Source organism: Cynocephalus volans, chromosome 17, assembly GCF_027409185.1.
Source record: "Cynocephalus volans isolate mCynVol1 chromosome 17, mCynVol1.pri, whole genome shotgun sequence".
Classification (NCBI taxonomy): domain Eukaryota; kingdom Metazoa; phylum Chordata; class Mammalia; order Dermoptera; family Cynocephalidae; genus Cynocephalus; species Cynocephalus volans.
The window spans coordinates 24,346,896-24,363,148 of record NC_084476.1 but is presented as its reverse complement, the minus strand read 5'-3'; the positions used below and the strand labels follow the sequence as shown (position 1 = coordinate 24,363,148).

The following is a 16,253-nucleotide window of genomic DNA, read 5'->3' as shown; positions in this document are numbered from 1 at the left end:
TCGGTGGGATGCGTGTGTGCATATGTGTGTTGCAGTTGGCTGTGAGGCACCTCCACGGGACAGCGGTGACTGTGGGCTGTATACTGTTGTATGTTGGTTGGAGGTGTTCTTGCACATTCCTGGGCGCAGAGGTGACTCTCCTCAGTGCGTTATAACAGGTGTCACACACCTCACGAACTGAGCAGGTTCTGTCTGCTCCTCGCGTTAAGGTGGACCTGCACGGATCTTCGAGGGGCAGCGGGGACCGCGGGCCCGGGACGTGTGACAGGAGGCGGTGCTGCACACCTCGAAATTGAGCGGGGACCGTGGGTCCCACACCTGTCGCGGGAGAGGGGACTGAGTCCGTGCGCGCGGAGGGCGGCTCGTTCCGAAGCTCCCAGGCCAGCGCGCCGGCCGATGCGTGTGTGTAGTGGGAGGGTCGGTCCACACCTCCTCCGGGCAGCGACGACTGCGAGTTCGGTGCGTGCCGTAGGAGGTGTCGTTACACACTTCCTGTGGGTCTCGCCGACCACGGCGCGTTTCCGGTGCCGGCTGGAGCCGGGGTCCGAACCCCCGCCCCGCTCGCCGGCCCCGCCCGCGCCCCGCCCCCCGCGCTCCGAGCCGGGCGCGCGGAGCCCGGGGCGCACGGAGCGGCGCGCGCCGGTCGGCCGAGCCAGGCTGGCGCCCCCGCCCCCCGCGCCGCGCCTCCGCCCGCCGCCCGCCGGGCGCCGTCCCCGCTCCGCTTGCCTTCGGTGCCCGGCCCTCCGGCCGCTCTCCTCCCGCCCTCTCTCCCCTCCGTCCCGCCCGGGTTGCCCGGCTCCCGCAGGCCACCCCGCCGCCCGCGTTCCTATGGACAGACGCACAGACACCTGCAGGTGGGTGAGAGCCCGCGCGCGGAGCGGGGACGAGCGCGCCGACGCTGCGACCCGAGCCGGGAGCCCCTTTGTGTGGGGGGCGGCCGCGCCGGGGTCTGCTCCGCCTCCCCCTCGGCCGCCGCGCCGTACCCCGGCTGAACCGTCCTTTTGTCTCCTCAGGGGGGAGCGAGGCCGGAGCGAGGGCAAGAGACCCGGGCGGCCGGACGTCGGCGGCGACGGGCTCGGGGGTGTGAGGGGCGGAGACGCCCGGCGGCCGAGAGGGTGGCGGTGGCGGTGGCGGCGGGCTGGCTCCGGCTCCCCGGGGCCGGCCCGCCGGCAGCATCTCCCGGGGCCGAGGCGGGCGCGCGGCGTGGGTCTGGCTCGCCCGCTCCTGCGCTTGGCGCTGTTGGAGGTGGACAGGAGGGCGGGAAGGAGGGAGAGAAGATCTGCTCTCTTAGTTTCCAAGTCTTGAGGCGGTTCTGGAGAGAGAGGTGGTTCAGGGCTTTGCCCGACTTGCTTCCCTCCTCGGGAGGCACCCGGAGCTGCGTTTGGGGCGTGTGTGGAAGAACGTGCATCGCTTCGCTCCCTTATTTATTGTTTCTAACGGAGGAGGGCTTTCTCCGAAAGGCTCTTCCGCCCCCACCTCCATCTGAGGCTGCGCACAGGGGTTGGTGTTTGTTATCAAAAATATCGAGAAATGTCCCCTGGGGAGAGGAGGGTGGGCTGACCGACATCAAACCAAAAATCAAAAAGTGTTTTTGGTTTTCTGGTAGTTTTCTTTCTTTCTTTCTTTTTTTTTTTTTAAGGTTAGATAGGGACATAAAGGAAAATAAAATAAACATGGCTGTGTTTTTTACAATTATATGTTTGTTTTTTTTTTAAATTAAGTTTTGGAGAAAGTTTTGTTTTTTCCCAGTCCCGTTAGGGTTAGCGTGACCGAATCTTCTACCTATTTAATAAACAGTTAACCGGGGAGTCAGGTAGTGACATGGTGGGGGTTAAATTGGAGTGCAGTAAACAATCATCTAGCTTTCCGTTCAGGCTAAAACCTTTATATTTGCTGGTTTAGGATATGAGATCTTTCACACGAATGAGAAGAACATGAATGTTAGAACTGACCCCCCCCCATGAAGATTAGAATTGATTTCCCCCCCTATGATTGTGCTTTTCCTATTTTATTCTCTATATTTACGTATTCTGTGTATATAACCCAACAGTTGGGTTGTATGTTGGATACAGTATTTTGAAAAGTACAGTATTAGCTGGCTAAGCTTCTTCATGAACAGTTGCTATGTATTTGTATATATTCAGATAATCAATGAGGTTGAAAAAGCACCCAGAAAGTTAATTTTACAGATTCAGATTTTTTAATGCAGGTATGGGTTTATATCTTTGTATTAATCTCAGTCTGCTGCTCACTTCTGGACACACTTTTTTTGCCTGCTGTGTAAGAATCTGTACTGACAAACTTAAATCTGGCAGTTACTAAGGAGTCTTTCCCTTTGGTGGTTTAATAGCAATCCAAGGAGATTTTTAAAAAAAGCAGTTTTGGGGGGCACACCGACAATTTTATGTAAAGCCATATGTAGAAAATAGAGGCTTTCTTAAAAACAAACAAAACATCATCTGAAGTTGAAGGTAAAACATTATGGTGGAAAAATATTTAAATGTCCATCAAGGAAGATGTAGAAACTAATCAGAAAACAATAATACAATTTAAAGCATTTTTAACTAGGCAAACAGACTTTTGTCATGATAAAAAGTGACAGTTTAGTATGCTTAAAATAGTGGTCTTTTTCTAGGAGAAAAATTTATCCTAGTTTCTTGCCCCAGTTACATTAACAGATTAGTGTTGTTGCATGCCTAATTTTATAAATGCCTGGAGTGTACATTCATGCTCACTTAAAACCTAGAAGAGGCTACATCTAACAATGATCAAACCAACCCTTTTGAGTTGATCAAATTTTATTAGTTCCTGCTTTGACTTCCTGTCTAGATTAGGTGGATGAATTTAAACTCTGCACGAAGGCACAGAGCTCAGTGTGTGGCTCTGGTAGGCCTTTGACCAGTGTTCCTCTTCTTTTTCCATTAAGAATAGCTCAAAGAGGAGAGGTATTGAAATTTCGTCTGGCTTCTCATGAATTGTGGAATGGAATTTTAGACCACTCAGAATTTCAGGTCTTAGATACACATACTCTTCATCAGCTCTTTGGAGCATTGAAAAAGATAAACTAATAAGTTGAATTGCTTGTTTATGTATTTACAAGGCTGACAGTTGTAGTGGTAGTGATAAGATTTAACAAAGAGGCATTGTGTAAACTAAACGCTAATGTTGTGGCCTGTATTGAGAATTGCTTTGGCAAAGTTGTAGTTGTGCTTAGCAATTTTCTCAGATCTTCAGTGTAGTGTCTTTATGTGGGCTGGCTAAAAGATACCACCCTAGGGTGTTTTTGGTTTTTTTTTTTTTTTGGTTTTTTGCTTTGTTTTGTTTTCGCTGATATGTAGATACTAATTTTCTGCTTTTTGTATAATTAATATTTTATTGTAATGACAAGCATTCCAGAGAACCTTACATGTTTTCAACTGATTTCCCTTCTGGTAAGTTTGTGTTCAAGAAGGCATATAAATTGTTTTTTATTGTTGAAATTTTTTTCTGTTGCTTTTTGTATTATGACAAATAAATGCTACTTCCAGAAAATTTGAATTTGTATAAAATTGGATGTTTAAATATAGCTGACATTTACCAGTTTCTTTTTTTTTTTTAAAACAACTCTTAGATGTCCTCAGTTAAATTTGATAGGCTTTAAAAATCTACGGACTTTTCTAGCATTTTCCTGTGTGTTAGTTATTAATGTGGTATCATGAAAGGAAACTTAAAATGGCCACTTTATGTTAATTAGAACCTTCAAATGACTAGTATCATCATTAGTAGTAATCAACTGGAAGGCTGAAAAGTAACCATTTTATTCTTTATAATAGATCTGTGACTTTCAAGTCTTCCTTTTTCATGCAGTTTTTTGTAGCCTGGTGGGGAGGCAGGTGTGAGACTGTGACAGGTGTGGATAGTGACCTCTCATTTCTGCCTTTATCCTGCATCGTTTAGGAACATCACAAACCCATGCTGCTTGCTGAAAATGCAGAATTCATTCTTGGATTACTGTTCTGGTACCAGATGTATAAGTCTGGCTCTAAAGAAGCTTTTTCTCTTAAACACTGTCAAAAATAGAGAAGCTGAAGATTGGAGAGAAGCCATTTATTTTGAACAGTTTATTTTCTGACAGTTTGTGTTTGTAAAGAAACCTGCTCATAATATTTACTTAAGAGCTCTACATAGTTGCCTGAAGAAGCCCTACAGGTTTCTTTTTCTCTTTTAAAAAAAAGTTTCCATAGAGCTTAACTCTTACGTGATACTTCTTGACTTTGCTTCTGATTAGTTGATTTATGGACTTTATTTATCAGCATGATTGGAGAATTCTTTTGCTAGACTGAAATTGCACTCTGCCTGTGCTCTGGTCCGTTTCCTAGGTAACAAATGCACCGCATAGATTCCATAATGAGGGCTGTGGTTGGCTAGTTACTGTGTAAATTCTGTTGTTTGGTAAAGCTTAGTCTCAAATTCAAATAAAGGTCAAGAAACCAAAAATACTGAAAATGTAAATTTTTGAATTTTATTTTGTATCCAATGCCAATGAAATTTAATAGGCTTTTCTGGAGAAAGGCAAATTATGCAGCAGTATTCCAGTTTGTTTTGTAAAGTCTTATTCTTAAGCAATTGGAGAGCTTTTTCACTGTTCCACACTGATAATGCTAATGGCTCTAGTGACAAAGAGGATCTGTTTCAGAAACATGTTATCACACTTGCAAATAATATAGAAAGCAAACATCAGTAATGTTATTGTACTGAAAGGGAAGTGACATACATGTCTTAAAAGAAAAATTGTACAACTTCATGTGAAATGTAACTTCAGAGAACTTTAAGACATATTAAAACATTTAAGAAACTTTTAAAAACATTAAAAATCTTGGTATAAATGATGCATTTTTACTCTTAAGTTTTTTCCTTCTGATCTGCCTGAACTTTGTCCTAGCACCAGGGAACAGATCTCCCCCTTGGTAGCTGCAAGTTAGAGAATAGTTTTCCGTCCACCTTGCCCTCCTTTTGAAATCTATGACCTCTGCAGCTCTGGATGCAGGGCAAAAAGTAAGGTGTATGGAATTGCTAGTAACTATTACCTGTTTGTTCGCTTAAAAAAACAAACAAACCTGCAAAGAACCAGAATTTCATTAAAAATCCATTGCAAATATCTTTTCACTTGATGTCTGAAAATGTTTTTTTTGTTTGTTAATCATCAAGATTCTGTTAGCTAAAACATTAAAAATCACACACACAACTCATTTTAATTCCAGAGTATTATCTAAAGTTGTCTCCATTCCTTTCCCTTGCCTTGCTGGATTGTTTTTGAATTATTCATTTACCTTTTGGTTAACTTTCATTTCAGTCATAGGACACATCTTGGTTGGATTCTTTTTTGATTGGTTGTTCAAAACTGACACTTTTAACTTTTTCTGTCCTTTTCTAATTGGAAATATTGTGTCCCTTCAGTTTCTTCTTACAAATATTTTCCCTTGTAAATATTTATTGTTATTATTACTTTAAAATTTTATCATTGCATTATTTAAGGCTTAATCATCACATGTCAAAAGATTTACTTTTCTGTTATGGGGCTTCATATTTCTGGGACAGAGTTAACAATATTTGTCAATTCTTACCCATCTAGGCTCTTTAATTTCTCCCAGCCTATATTAGTTTGCTAGGGTTGCCATAACGAAGAATCACAGACTGGGTGGCTTAAGCAACATTTTATTTTCTGACAGTTCTGGAGGCTAGAAGTATAAGATCAAGTTGTCGGGAGGGTTGTGTTCTTCTAAGGCCTCTCTCTCTGGCTTGTAGGTGGCTGTTTTTCTCAGTTGTCTGCATGTGGTCTTCCCTCTGTGCCTGTGTCCTAATATCCTCTTGTCGTAAGGACATCAGTCATATTGGAATAGGGCCCACCCATATGACTTCATTTCACTTTAATTACCTCTATTAAAGACCTTACCTCCAATTATAAGTTACATTCTGCTGTACCAGGGGTTAGGACTTGAACGGATGAGTTTCAGGGGGACACAGTTCAGCCTATAACACAGTCTGTCCCTCCACCTATTGACTTTCATGCATATGTACATACTTCATATGTGTCATTTTCACACATGATATGTGGTTTCATCTTTTATGTTTTGTTTTACTCTGTTGGCAGTTTGTCACTGGAGTACCAAGCCAAATACAGAGCAGTGTGTTCAAGTGTGTATGTATGTCATTTAAAATAACTAAAGTAGGTAGTTAAAGGCTTTATATTCGCTCTTCACATTCATTACTTTTAAATGCTTTATTTTGAATCGTTTAAAGTGGAAAATTCTTACCAATTGGTTTGGAATATCGGTATGACCAAATTCAGTGGAAGTGCTAATGCTGTTGTTGTCCATTGTGAGGACACATATCTACTGGTGCCCTTTTTCAGGAATTGGTCTTGTACTTTTACGGTTAGTTATACACCATCCCAGTCATGTCACACATTCCTTGGCTGATGACTCCTGAATCTAATATCGATCAGGGCCTCTCCCCTGAACTCCAGATCTTTGTGTCCAACTACCAACTGGATATATTCACTTGATATTCTGTAAGCATTTCACATTCAGCACCCCAAACTTGAGTTTTTATTTTCATCTTCAAATCCATGTCTTCTCTTGTATTGCGTAGCTCAGTGAGTGGTATCATCTTCCATCCATTTTCCCATACCGGAAATTTAGTAGTTATCCGTGACTCTTCCCTAATTCTCAGTTCCATCTTCCATACATAATTAAGCCTCTAGATCAGTTAATTCTTACTCCCCAAGATTTCTCAATTCTGTCTGCCTGCCCCATATGAATCACATACTACCATTACCTTTGTATCCGTCTTAGTTCCACAGTTAAATTTATTCAATGTGCAGTATAAGTCTTTATAATAAGGCTTCTGCAATCATCATTTAGTATTCTGAAGTTCATTGAATCGTTATAAATAGCTAAAAATATCCTGTCTTTCAGATTTAACACTTTTTTTTTTGTTTTGTTTTTAAAGATGATGAGTAAGGGGATCTTAACCCTTGGTTTGGTGTTGTCAGCACCACGCTCAGCCAGTGAGCTAACCGGCCATCCCTATATATGATCTGAACCCATGCCCTTGGTGTTATCAGCACTGCACTCTCCCGAGTGAGCCATGGGCCGGTCCAAGATTTAACACTTATATATATGTGGCCTTAATACTTGTGGGCCAGTTTGGCTGAATGAAAATTCTTTTACTTGACTCACATTTTCTTTCCTCAAGTATCTTAAAAAATGTTACTTTGTTGCAGGAGTCAGCCTTTTCTGTAAAAGGCCAAATAGTAATTATTTTAGGTTTGGCGGGTCCTAAGTCTCTGTCAGAATTATTTCACTTCTTTGCAAAAGCAGCCATAGATAGTATGTGAATGAACCAGCATGGCTGTGTTCCAATAAAGCGTTATTTACAGAACCAGGCAGCTGGCTGGATTTGGTCCATGAACCATAGTTTGCTAAGTCCTACTCTTTTGTATTCTGGTAAAATGTGTTGTTGCCAAACTCTAATACCAGAACGATTTTCTCTTTTATAGTAACTCTGTCTTTTTGCCTAGATGCCCAAAGGACTTTTTTCTTCATCTTTAAAGCCAATAATGTTACTAGAATATGTCTAAGTGTTGACTGCTCTCTGATAATTATCCCTTATACACAATGTGTTTTTTATTATATAGGCTCAAATATTTTTTTCATAAATATTTTCATCAATTATAGTTTTTTAGTATTCTATTACATCATTTTCATTTTGTTTCTTAGTCTTTTGTTACGTATATGTTGGGCCTTCTTTGCTTGTCTTTTTTTTTTTTAATAAAGATGACTGGTAAGGGGATCTTTACCCTTGACTTGGTGTTGTCAGCACCACGCTCTCCTAATTGAGCTAACCGGCCACCCCTATCGGTCATCCCTATATAGGGATCTGAACCCTTGGCCTTGGTGTTATCAGCACCACACTCTCCCAAGTGAGCCATGGGCCAGTCCCTTTGCTTGTCTTTTACATCTATTCCTTTCTTCAAATTCTTTTTATCTTATTTTTTATATTTGTTTTATTTTTGTATTTTTTCCTTTTTATCCTTTAGTCCTTCAATGTACTTTGCATGGTATCCTTTATCACTGGTACTTGTTTGTGTGTGTGCGCATGTGTGTGCACACTAGATTCAATACAGTTTTATCACCTGTTTAGGTTTCTGTTTCTACCAGTACCTCCACCCTCCCACCCCATTTCTAACCCCTGACAACCATTAGTCAATTGGTCCTCCATTTCTGAAATTTTATTATTTAAAAATGTTATGTAAATGGGGTTGGACAGTATGTAACCTTTTGGGATTGCCTTTTTCTGCTCAGCATAATTCTCTGGAGATTTATCCAGGCTATTGCATGTATCAATAGTTTGTTTCTTTTTATCACTGAGTCCATGGGTGTGCCATAGTTTGTTAAACCATTAATATGTTTAAGAACATCTGAGCTCATTTTAGTTCTTGACTATTACAAATATAGCTGTTATGAATATTTATGTATAGGTTTTGGCATGAACATAAGTTTTCATATCTCTGAGATTCATACCCAGGAGTATTAATTGCTAGATTATATAGTAATTGCATGTTTAGTTTTTTAAGTAACCGCCAGACTTTTCCAGAGTGACTGAGCCATTTTATATTCCACCAGCAATGTATGCATGATCCAGTTTCTGCACATCATTGCCAGTATTTGGTGTTGTTGCTATTTTTAATTTCAGCCATCCTAGCAGATATGTAATGAGTTTTAATTGCATTTCCTTAATAGCTAATGTTGAATATTTTTTTCATGTGCTTGTTTGGCATTTGTATATCCTCTTTCATGAAGTGTCTCTTCACACCTTTTGTTCATTTTCTAATTGGATTTTTTTTTTCTAACTGTTAAGTTTTAAGAATTATATATATAAAACATATTGATGTTTTGTTATGTTATATATGTGTTTGTATATATATATTTTGCAGTTGGCTGGTACAGGGATCCGAACCCTTCACCTTGGTACTTTATATATTTTAGATGCTAGTCCTTTGTCGGAAATGTGCTTTGCTAATATCCAGTCTTTAGCTTGTCTTTTCATCCTCTTCAGGTAGGCTTTCATGAAGCAAAAGATTTAAATTTTAATTTTACCAGTTTTTCCTTTTGTGTTTGTGCTTTTGGTATCATGTCTAGGAACTCTTTGCCCAGCCACAGATCCCAGAGATTTTCTCCTATATTGTTTTCTAAAAGTTTTATAGTTTTACATTTTGCAATTAAGTCTGTCATCCATTTTGTGTTAATTTTTATGTAAGGTGTGGGGTTTAGGTTGAAGTTCATTTATTACCTATGGATGTTCAGTTGCTGCAGCACCATTGTTGAAAAGGCTATCCTTCCTTCATTGAATTGCTTCTGCATCCTTGTAAAAAATCAGTTGAACATTTGTTTGGGTCTATTTCTTGCTCCATCTGTTTGTATGATTAGATTTGAGGAGAGTCCAAAACTCAGCCTCTGCCACCGTCTTGCTTAATTCACAATCTTGCTTGCTTAGAAGTTCTTGATTCATTTTTAAGTTTTATTTTTTGTTGTTGTTGTTGTTATCTCGTGAAACTTTTTTTCCCTATGGTCAAAGGAGACAAATATCTGATTAGGTAAGAAAGGGTAAAATATGCAGTAATCCGATCATTAACAGCTTTTTAAATTTATCTGATTTCTAATATAGTGACAGGCCAATACATATTTGTTGTAGGGAGTTTAATTCTTTTCTAAATTACTCAGGTTATTAACCTTTCCATGACGGTTCTGGTTCAGTAATTCACTTTGTCTGTCTGGCATTTTCAGAAAGCAAGGAGCTCTACATTAGTGCATTTCCCATGAAACTAAAATTTATCTCCTGGACAAAACTTAAGATTGTAATAATTTTTATTGACAATATTCCTTAAATATAGTTTAATTTAAGTACAAGTGGCAGTTCAGTTGCTTTTGGAAATCTGCCAAAAGAATCATTTTCTGGCATCTGGATGGACCCAAGCAGATAATAGAGAAATTTTCAACATTTTTTCCCCTTCCCTGGAAAATTCACTTAAGCTTTTCAGCTCTGAAGTTTTTCAACTTCAGGTCAGTTTTCCATATCTTATTCAAGGAAGGATCAAGCCACCCACCTGACAAATCCATCAAATTTGCTGATTTCCCCAAATCTCATTTAAACTGACTTTGAAGATTTCTGTGAAATTTTAGCTGAAGATATTCCCGTTCTACCTTCAGAGCAGCATTTTAAGGAATGTTCTGCTTTTGAAAGCTAAGGGTCATATAATGGTATGGTCTTATAAATATTTTCCTTTTGAATATAGTGAATAAATATGAATATATTCAATAAAAAGTATATACTCTTATAAATAGTATTCATCCGTGAATATATTTTGCTTATGAATATATTTGGAACATGAATATCTTCTTGGTATGTATATATTCTTAAATTGTTTTTTGGCCAACTGGCTGGCTTCTTTCTGGCAGACAAAAGTTTAACCACAGATTGTTTTTTCTGTGTACATTTCTCTAGCGATATGGTTTATGCACTAATAAGGTATAAAATCTGCACTTTCCATTAATGAAATGATTGCCTCAGAAGTTGAGGATTTTTCCTACTAAAAATTACTTTTGGTGCCAAAATTATCCTATTTATTTGTCTTAATATCTTTTTAGTTGATGCTTTCCTGTTAATCATCCAAATAGATATTTTATTTAATCATCTAAGGGTATACTATTGACCTGAGACTAAGTGTATACTTACACTTTATGTAATAAGCAATATTTTTGTTGAAAATGAGAGAATGCAGTTCTGTATAATGTTTTGGAGAAAGAGGTACACTGATAAAAAGGTCAGTTTGGCTACATGAAAATTTAAACTTAGTTCAAAAAAAATTAAAAAGGAGGGAATGGTGGAAATATTTGAACGGGGAAAATATTTGCAGCAATATGGTAGACAAAGAGTTGATGTCTTTACGACATTGTATTGTTTTCATGATTTACAAAGAAATAATAAAACTCCAATGAAGAATAGATAAAATTCAGAAAAATTTATAGAAGAGAAATGTTCAGCCTCCCTGGTAATTAAACACAAAATACTGTGGTAAAATCTGGAAACTTTTTTTTTTGTGTGTGGGTGGCTGGTACAGAGATCCGAACCTTTGACCTTGGTGTTATAATACCATGTTCTAACCAGCTGAGCTAACCTGCCAGACCAGAAACTTCTTAAAAAACTATCAAATCAGCAGAATATAAAATGAGGTAATTCCTATTGCTGGTGAGGTGAAAGGATGAGGGGAGGAAGTTATTCTCATATGGATTACTGATGGCAGTATAGTATTCTTTTTTTCTCTTTAAAACTTTGAAGTATAATATACTTATAAAAAATGAACATAGCAGAGTGATAGTTGATTAATTTTTACAAATTAAATACATGTGACTAGCACTCAGATCAATAAACAGGTTATTGTCAGCACCCCTTGTGTTCCGTCCAGTATCTAACACACCTTTCTGAAAGTTCTAGGGCATGTATGTTCAGCTTTAGTAGAAACTGCCAGTTTTCCAAAGTAGCCATATTAATTTATATTTCTACCAGCAGTGTGTGTGTTTCAGTTGTCCCATTTTCCATGATGATTATATGAAAAGCAATTTGACAGAATGTATCAAGAGCCATAAATATACTATATTTATACCAATTTATCTAGTAATTCTAGTAATTGAAAAGATAGAAAAAGATACATGCACAATAACATTCAATTAAGCAGTCTATATCTGGCCTGCTGTGAACCCAAAACATTTGTTGTCTGTGGCTGCTTTTGTGCTAGGATGGCAGAGTTGAGTAGTTGTGATAGAGACCTTGCAAAGCAGAAAATATTTACTATCTGACCCTCTAGAAAAAGTTTGCTGACCTTGACATTAGAGCATTATTTAGGATAGTGAAAGATTGGTAATAACCAATATGTCCATCAGTAGAAGAATTGTTAGATAGATCCTGGATGGAATTGGATGTAGTCATTTAAAATGATTGAAGAGATTATTCAACTAGCAAATATTTATTGGGCATTTGCCACGTGTTGGGTACTATTTTAGATGCTGAAAAATCAATAAAGACAAAGGATCTGTCCTCATAGAACTGTAATTTTAGTAGGGGAGATAGAAAATAAACATGATAAATAAGTAAAATAACATAAAAGACATAAGTGCTAAGGCGAAAAAAACAAAGCAAGAAGGGGGATAGGAAGTATTTCAGCGTGAGTGCTTGACACTTTAGATAGGATTGCCAAGGAAGATCTCACTGAGAAAGTGACTTTTGAGTAAGGGCTTAAAATAAGTGGGGAGGCTTGACATGTACGTATCTGGAGGAAGAGTATTTGAGGCAAAGGGAACAGCAAATACAAAAGGCCAGTTGGAAAAGTTGAAATATGTATAATGAATTACATATTCATTCAGAATATGTTCCTGGAACAGCAAGGTCAAGGGCTGCAGTGAAGGAGGGGGAGAATAGCAGGGAAGAGGTTGAACAAGTAATTGGTGGTGGTGGTGGGGAGGGCAGATCATGTAGAACCTTGTGGCAAAATGCAAAATCTCTATTATACAAATTGTTCAAGTAGGAAAAAAAAATCTTTCTCCCTTCCATTTTCCCTTTCTGCCTAATCATGACAGCCATGTAAAGCTATACATACATGTCATCAAATGGCTAAAAGAGAGGAGATCGAATGTCCTCAACACAAAGAAATGATTGCGTTTTGTATTGATGGATATGCTAATTATCCTGCTTTGATCATCACACATTGTACACAGGTATTGATATTCAACTCTGTACCACACAAATATGTATAATGAATTATGTTTCAATGAAAAAAAAATAATTAAAAAAAAGCTATGCATATGGAAAAGATTGGAAGAAAATACCCTAAAATGCTAACAGTGTTAAAATGCTGGGGTTATGGATTATACATATTTTTTCTTTTTGCCACACTTTCTATAAATTGTCTGTATTTTATAATTTAAAAAATTTATCAAAAAACCTGGAGGATTTTGAATATTTGCATCTTTGAATACCTTAGAAATCATATACTCTATATCCTCCCCAAATTGATTATAACCTACATTATTGATAGTGCGCAGCAGTGTCTTAAATAATCTAGGGAGCTGTTGGTTTTTTAGTTATTAATCTTTCAATGTTTTGAACCAGAAGGAACTGTAGGGATTACCTATTTAACCCTCTTATTTTGTGGATGAGGAAATGATCTGGAGAAGTGAAGGAACTTGGGCTTCTGGATCCTGAAACACAATGGTGTGTGTGTTCCATCACTTTAATCTGAGTTTATCCAGCATTTGAGGAATTGTTTTGTGATTAATAATTTACCTAATTTTTATCATAAAAAGAAAATCTTTGCAAATAATAAAATCTGGATCTTTTTCATCTAAATCTTCTCAGTACCAAAGCTGCTATAGCAAATAAAGTACTAATAATGAATTCCTTTGGCTAGCACTCTGGGTAAGAGCAGACTTTGGACTCAAACTGCCTGGGTTTAAATCTTGATTCTGGCCGTTATTAGTACTTAACCTCTTTGTGCTTTAGTTTCTGCATTTATAATAGGGGTGTAGTACTAAGCATATACCTCGTGAGGTTGTTGTGAGGATGAAATGAATTCATGTGACTAGAGTGCCAGGCACATAGGATGAATTATTATAGAGGTTTAACTATCTAGAAGAGAAGCTATTTGAACACTAGAGAGCAGAGAAAATCCTTGAATTGTATGGTTTAAATTCTACGTTGTCTCTCTACTTTGACTTCATAGGTAACACCTAGTAATTTATTAAGAACATTTAAAAACTAATCATCTTAATTAGCATAGTGATTTCAAATTGTGTGCTGTTGTAGCACTTATACTTTTAACCCTTCACAGATGGTTGTCACATTTTGGAGAAAAGGATGTTTATTTTTATTTCAGTAGGAGAAATGCTGTGAATTAGGGGAATGGTCTGAGTGGTCATGCAATGAAATGTGGGGCAAGATAAGTGGTAAAAGGGGAAGCACAGTGTCCAAGCAGCTCTAGAAAAGATTGCTTGTTTATTGGAGCAGGCGAGAACTTTGCTTTGTGAGTATATAGGTCAGGGCAGTGAAGAGCTCTAATGAATAGACACAGTGGTGAAGGGGGATCAAATAGAGAGTGATGAGTGAGTACGTAACGCCATACTTTGTAGCATGCCAACAAAATTCTAGCATTTGAATGTCCCCCAACCTCAGAGAGACTGAAGACCACTGAACTTACATAATGGATAGAATTAAGAATGAACACATTTTTTCTATAATATGAATTTTTATTTTATTTTTTAATTAAAAAATTTTTTTCAAATATATGGTAAAGCTTCTGGTAAAATTTGAAGTATGGGACAAAATGAAATTTAAATTATAGAGTATTATGACAGTTTGTGAAATTTTCTCCACGGTAGTTAAGAATAGTTTTATATGTGTAGTGTGTCCCTGACGTATTTTGTATTTGTGACTAACTGGGGATTGCACAAGATTCTATGACTTTTTACTGGCAAAAACCTGAAATCTTTTTGCAGTGTTGATTTTATTTTCTTCAGTATTAAAGCTTCATAAGTTTTACTTGATCAAGACGCTGCTGCCTATTTTTTTTTTTTTTTAACATAGCTGGATAAATGCAGATAAAGTCTGAAGTGTTTCTGCCACACTAGCTTTATAAGAAAGTTTTTGCCTTTCTTGCAGAATCATGGGTTGTTACTTAGGATTTCTGTGGGCACATTAATTCTGAACAGAACCTGAGATTATGCTTAACTAGCCACTGTGTGATGGTTTTGGTAGTGAGTTCCTAATAGGACTTAGGTGCAAATGTACTCAGTGGTCATTGCTGTTAGAGCAATTGTGGTATTTAATTGAACCTGAAGGTCACTTGGAATTTTCCTAGTCCATTATATTAGACCTCTGAGAAAAAATTTTTAAGTGCCATTCAGTATTTATGATTTAGTTAATAGTTAACCTAAGGACTTTTAGAAGCATTTGACGGTGGAGGGAAGGAAGCCATATGTTTACAGAGACCCCGATGAAGCATGAAATTGTCACACTGAATTAGTCTTTCTTTCCCAGCTCTCTCCTGATGCACTAGGCTCTGACCCAAGGAGTGGCATGTGACTTGCAGATTCCCCCTGTAACACCTTTGCCAGTTATTCTTTTCAGGCGTTAGGTTGCTACATCTTATGCACATAAGAATGCTCAGGTAGGATGTGTGGAATCTCTGTTTCGGTTTTAAGAAATGATTATGACTGAATATTTTGATTTGGTTCTTTTGAATGGGAATTTTTGTTTTGTGTGATAAATGTGTGGCATTAGCCCCAAGGGAACTAAATATGTATCTATTGGGACATCAATCAAACATCTGTACCTGTTGGATCAAAGTATGACCCTGAGATACTGTATCTTTTAGCTTTACTTGGTAATTTTTAATCTTTTTGTGAGTTTTTTTTTTTTACCCCTTTGAGGATTGTATAAAAACTCTGAACTCTCTTCTCAGAAAATGCACATCTGTACATATAACATATAATTCTGTATCATTTCTGAGAAATATGTGGACTTCTCTGATGCATTATGTTAACAGCCTAATTTTATTTTGTGTATTTACATTTTAGCATGACTTTCTTCTGTCTAAGAATAGAAACCTTAAGAGTTTGAAATAAGGATTGGGAGAGTGAGCTTCTGGACTTCCAGGGACAATTTGCTTTTTTGAGGGAGGAGAGATTAATATGGTTTTTTCTGTCAGAAATCCATTTAATTTGATTTTTTCTGACAAATGTACTAGTGTTGTGCATCTGGTTAAATTATTCTCCTGCACTGTAGATTATGAAAAAATAGTGTCTTACTACTGGTATATTCACAAAGGCAGTCTAGCAAGAAAAAATTAAAAAGCTTAAATTCTCATTCTCATTTCTAAGGGAATAAGAGGGAGAAATCATTATGTCAAGCATTACAAATAAGCATATATTAAAGCAGCTACATAGGATGATGGCACATTGTTGGAACACCCTAAGAAAGATAATTTGCATGGAAGATGATTATTCAATAGGGCTTTAATTTACAAGAAACATTCCACCATTTAATTGAGCCCTTTTATACACACTGCTTTACTTCAGTAGATTGCATTTGCTCTCTGCATATGTACAATGCCATAGGGATGGTTAAAATCTGATTCAGTCTAGCTGGAAGGTGAAACAACA

General features: G+C 37.9%; 1 protein-coding gene across 2 annotated transcripts in view; it reads left to right on the top strand.

Annotated features, from left to right (window-relative positions):
• The first annotated feature begins 744 nt into the window (after positions 1-744).
• Positions 745-16,253, top strand: part of KIAA1958 (KIAA1958 ortholog) — a 138,753-nt gene continuing 123,244 nt past the window's right edge. For both annotated transcript variants that reach the window (XM_063082285.1, XM_063082286.1), the window contains exon 1: positions 745-854. The gene's annotated coding sequence lies outside the window, so the exon portion shown is untranslated. The remainder of the gene's footprint in view (positions 855-16,253) is intronic.